Source organism: Erinaceus europaeus, chromosome 2 (genome assembly GCF_950295315.1).
Source record: "Erinaceus europaeus chromosome 2, mEriEur2.1, whole genome shotgun sequence".
Lineage (NCBI taxonomy): Eukaryota > Metazoa > Chordata > Mammalia > Eulipotyphla > Erinaceidae > Erinaceus > Erinaceus europaeus.
The window spans coordinates 175,253,607-175,259,163 of NC_080163.1; the positions used below are offsets into that span (position 1 = coordinate 175,253,607).

The 5,557-nt window shown below is 46.8% G+C and overlaps 1 non-coding gene across 1 annotated transcript; it reads right to left on the minus strand.

Moving 5' to 3' along the window:
• Positions 1 to 883: 883 nt before the first annotated feature.
• On the minus strand, positions 884 to 991 carry LOC132537263 (U6 spliceosomal RNA). The gene has a single exon (XR_009548724.1). It is a non-coding gene; the product is annotated as a U6 spliceosomal RNA (small nuclear RNA).
• Between the last annotated feature and the right edge of the window lie 4,566 nt (positions 992 to 5,557).

The following is a 5,557-nucleotide window of genomic DNA, read 5'->3' on the forward strand; positions in this document are numbered from 1 at the left end:
CTAAGTCAGCTTGACCCACTTCAATCATCAATACAGAGATGTTGAAAATAACATGTTTATATAGAGAGACCAATGCAAAGAAGCTACCCAGTGTCTTAAAAAAATTATAGTGACTGTTCTTTCCTTTGCCTTGGTTCTAAATTTGTTGAATTTGGATTTTAAATGGGCCTGGCCTACTGTTGAGTCCAGTTACCCACCTAAATCTAGGTGCAGGTTGTCTGTTTCTTAAAAAGAAAACATAGCATAGCATGTGGCTGGGGGTCTGATCCTGCACACTGCAAGTGAAAACACAGGCAGGCAATGGGCGGGACTCCTTGCATAGAGGAGCAGTGCTTTGCATGTCTCCCTCTCTTAAAGGATACAGAATGGAGACTGGCAGGGAGGCCTCTCAGCTGTCCCATGCAGGTGCAAGGTTCTGGGTGGGATTGATCCCCAGGCACAATATTTGAGAAAAAATTTTAAAAAGACTTTGTATTATTTAAAAGATTTACAGTTAAGAGAACAATATTACCATGATTTTATTCAAAAAAGCCAATCTGCAGTCCTGGAGGCTGGCAGAGTGGTTGGAGTTTTGGACTCAAGCATGAGGTCCTGAATTCTACCTCCAGCATCACATGTTCCAGACTGATGCTATAGTGTTTTTCCTCTCTCTCTCTCTCTCTCTCTCTCTCTCTCTCTCCTCCCTTTCTCCCTCACTGATTAATAAATCTTTTAAAAGAGCTTCAGCATATGTAGAACCAGAGTTCAGACAGACCTGGGATCCCACACATACAAATCCAGATCTCTTGCCACTGAACCGCCTCCCAGGTTGCATTAACTGGCTCTTTAAAAGATTATAATTATTTATATGTGTGTACATATATTTTATAATCCTTTTTTTGAAAAAAATATGGTATGCCTCATGAATCTGTGTGTAATCCTTGAGCAGGGGCCATGCTAATCTTCTCTGTTATCATGCCACTTTTAGTATATGTACTACGGAAGCTAGGACTATATTATAATCTCATTTAAAAAGTGTTAAGAGATGGAGACAGTTGGAGTCAGGCAGTGGCACAGTGGGTTAAGCGCACATGGCGCAAAGCTCATGGACCAGAGGAAAGATCGCGGTTCTAGCCCCTGGCTCCCCACCTGCCCGGGAGTCCCTTCACAGGTGGTGAAGCAGGTCTGCAGGTGTCTGTCTTTCTCTCCCCCTCTATGTCTTCCCCTCTTCTCTCCATTTCTCTCTGTCCTATCCAACAACAACGACATTAATCACCACACAATGTTAAGCAACAAGGGCAACAAAATGGAAAAATAAATAAAAATAAAAAAGAGTTGAAAAGAATAGACAAGAAAAAAAAAAGAAAGGGAGACAATGAGACCTTGGTGGCAACACAACAACAAAAATAAAATAACCTATTTATACTCTAGAATTGCAGAATGGCTAGGGCAATGGCTCTGTATGAATTAAGTCCTGAATTCAATCCCCAGATTTGCATGTGCCATAGTCATGCTCTGCTTCTCTTTTTTGTATTAATAAATAACATTTTTCCTTTTTTTAATTTCCTTTTTTTAATTTCTTTTTTTTTTTTTTTTAAAAACCGCGGTTCCTGCCCGGTTCCTACCCAGCTCCAACATCGGCTGCTGCCTGGCTCTGTGGGGCTCCTAGTGCAGCTCCCACCTGCCAGCATCCTGGCTGCCCCATTGTGTGAGTAGGCAGACTGCAGTCTCCCCAGGACTGTCCCCACAGACACAAGAACCCCAGGCAACCCCTGCCCACCCCCCACCACACACGGAGCCCTGCCAGGCCCAGGCCACCGGGACGAGGGGGGTTGGGGTGGGTGTTGGCAGTGCCCTCCAGGACCAGCAGGTTGCAAAGTGCCAGACCTTCAGCCCAGACCCAATCCACAGCCCAGGCCCAGGGCTCAACAAGGGTTGGAGCCAGCTGGCTTGGGGCACCCCTCTGAAATGCATGTCTCTTCTGAGAGAGACAGAGGCAGAGAAAACACTTCAGTTCTAGTAGTGCGAGGAGACCCCCAGCCTGGACCCGCACCCCGTGCCCCAGCCTCCTTCACCCTAATTTGGGAGCTTGGCTCGCCATGTTTCCTCAGACCAAACTCGAAGTTCAGGATTCCAAACAGCCGTCCCCGAGGACCTCCTCGTGGGCCACACCTAGAGGAAGGACAGCGGGTGCACATTTCGGCTGGGCAGACACACGGAAAGTTTTCTGGGCCTGGCTGCTCCTGAAGCCAGGTCGGTGGGTTCCGGGGTCCCCTCCTGCCAGGGCGTTTGGGGTGCTCGGGAGGCGCACTGCCTGGACTCCAGCTGCGCTGGCGGGTCCTCACCCTCCGGGCACTTGGAGCCACCAGCACTGACATGCTGGGTGAGGCCCAGGGACCTAGGACCCCTCTCCCGGCAGGAAGGAAAGGGAAGGCCGGCTGCCCAGACTCTCCAGCGGGGTCCATACGCTCGCGCTCACGGAAGCCAAAAGCAGCACGATCTGGGGGCGCGCAGCCACCCTTCCAGGGTGTCCCTGCCAGGGGTGCGGGGTCTGGGGGCTCGCGGACACCTCCCCTGGGTGCGCCCCTGCCGGGGGTGCGCATGGCTCCATCTTGGGGAGTGCCCTGCTCAAGGCCGCTGGGTGCTGGAAGTTTGGGGGGGTGCGCAGCCACCTCTAAGGGGTGCGCCTGTCCCGGGGTACTGGGTCCGGGGGCGCTGGCCCCTCTGCGGCTGTACCCCGACTTCGCCCCTCACTCCACCCAGCACCTTCCCAGGCAGGCACAACAACCCATCCTTCAAGGGCACAGGAACCAGGGGCCACTTACTTGGAATTGGAGGAATCTCACTAGATGGGCTCCATCACTATGGACCTGGCCACTGGCTGCTGTCTGGCACAGCACCTTGGGGAGTCCCCAGCAGTACTTCCACACGGGGCCTCCGCACAGTTCTTGCTGGGTGCTCAGGGCGCAGGGCCGAGGCCCCAGCGCTGGGGCTTATGGGTGCGACACAACGTGGCATGGCTCAATGCTGCCTGGGGGTGATGCGATGCTATGCTACTCAATGTGACGGGGCGACAGGGTCTTAGGGCGCGGGCCTCAGGGCTCCATGGTGCTCCTGTGGATGCAGCTGGGACAAAGGGAAGAAGAGAAGAATGGAAGACAGGGTGAGAGAAAGATAGACACCTGCAGACCTGCTTCACTGCCTATCTTTCTCTCCCCCTCTCTGTCTTCCCCTCCTCTCTCCATTTTTCTCTGTCCTATCCAACTACAAGGACATCAATAACAACAATAATAACTACAACAATAACAACAAGGGTAACAAAAGGGAAAATAAATATTTTAAAAATTAAAAAATAAAAATATTTTTATTATCTTTGTTTATTGGATAGTAACAGAAGAAATCAAAAAGGAAATGGGAAGTAAAGAGGGAGAAGAGAGAGAAAGAGAGAGAGAAACCTGCAGCACTGCTTCACCATTCACAAATCTTTTCCTCTGCAGGTGTGGTGGGGACTCAAATCCAAAATAAATTTTAAGAATCTAACTCAACTCATTTTGTGTTGATGGTGTTAGGGTTTAGAGACAGACTTAAGTTTGAATAAAATCTAGAGACAGGATGTAAAGTTCAAAATCTCAGAGCCAGAAAAAGAAATAGGGCTTTGCCCAGACCCATCCCTGCTACCTGCAGGATGAGATTGCCTGAGAGGAGGACAAACCAGTAGGAATATAATATCCCTTTGGAATATATATCCCATGGAATATAATATCCTTTTGGAATATATATCCCTTTGGAATACAACTAAAATAGGCCTACTAGCTAGCTTCAAAATGGAGACCCCAAATCTTCATCTGCAATATTCCAGCCTTTAGGTTCATGATGGGTCAACAATTTGTTTGGCTTTATATATTAACTCTTTTTTCAGCCACCAGGTTTCAGATGCTACCAAGATGCCTACCAGACTTCCCTGGTCGGACGACTCCACCAATGTGTCCTGGAGCCCCACTTCCCCAGAGCTCTGCCCAACTAGGGAAAGAGAAAGACAGGCTGAAAGTATGGATCCACCTGTAAACACCCATGTTCAGCATGGAAGCAGTTACAGAAGCCAGACCTTCTACATTCTGCACACCATAATGTCCCTAAGTCCATACACCCAGAGGGATAAAGAATAAGAAAGCTTTCAGGAGGGGATGGCATGCAGAGTTCTGGTGGTGGGAATTGTACCCCTCTTATGCTATGGCCTTGTCAATGTTTCCATTTTATAAATAAAACTTTAAAAAAGAATAGCGGGGTTCCCGGAACATGGTGGACTGAGAAGCTGCTAGTGGCTTGAGCTCTGACCACATTGTCTGGAAATGGTAGGATTTTCTGCCTTCAGTACGCCAGTCAATAAGGGGTCCTAACTTAATTTGGGTTAAAAATAGAGTAGAAAAAAAGGAAAAAAATTTTTTCTTTTAAATTATTATTCCCAAAGCGAACCTCCTCCCCCTCACCCCCCCATAACCAATCCCGGGGGACCACCTCCTAGCAGGCTCCTCTGCTGAGCTTCTTTCTTTACCAAGATTCCTGTCCCACCAGGGAGTACCATTCATTCTAAGTCTATTCCCTTCTGAAACCTCTGGCCTTTTTTCTTTCTAAGTAGCCACCCCTCCCCCACATAGATAATTAAATAATAAAAAATAAACAAATAAAAAACTCTTTCCTTTAACTGCTCTTTTATTACTGTTCTTTTTCTTGTCTTTTCCCTCTCTCTCTCTCTCTCTCTCTCTCTCTCTCTCTCTCTCTTTGTGGCTTCCAAAGCCACAGGCCCCATCTCCCACATCACCAAACAGTGTGCTTTCACTGAATTCACTGATACACATTTGGGAATTATTTTTGGGATGAAATCTGACTCAGAGTGGACTCTCACTATGAGTATCTCTGATCAACTTCCCTTCCTCCTTTAGCTACCCCTAGAATATACAGTGGATAATAGATTTGTATAACTGTCTATCCCAGCTATCCTTGTCTAGTCCTGAGGTTTTTTTTATTATTTTTTTTCTTCTTCTTTCTTAACAATCAGCTACCTCTGCTCACGAGGTTTGAGGTAATCTGGGACAGGGTGTTTTTTTTACCCTGCTCTATTTTATTATTAATATTATGTAAAGGCATATATCTTCCCCCCCTTTAGGTTGATCAGAATTAACTCTTAGGGTATCTTTCATTGCTAGGGTAGTGGGCATCTTATCTATTGTGGGAGGAACTTGTCTCATTACTCCTACCTCCTCTACAGACTCTCGCCTTCCTCCTCCTAGCTAATTAAAAAAATTAAATTAAAAGTAAAGTAATCAAAAAAACTTTCCTTTCACTGCTCTTTAATTACAGCTCTTTTTTATCTTTTCTCTTTTCTCTCTCTTGTTTCTTTTTTTATCTTGTCATGCACTTCTTCCTTCCTTCTTCTTTGCCTTTATGAATTTGTGAATTATTTTGGGGAAGAAATCTGACTCAGAGTGGACTCTCTATGTGTCTATCTCTGCTCTAGTTCCCTTTCCCCTCTTGTTACCCCTAGAATATACAGTGGATAGTAGATTTGCATAACTGTCTA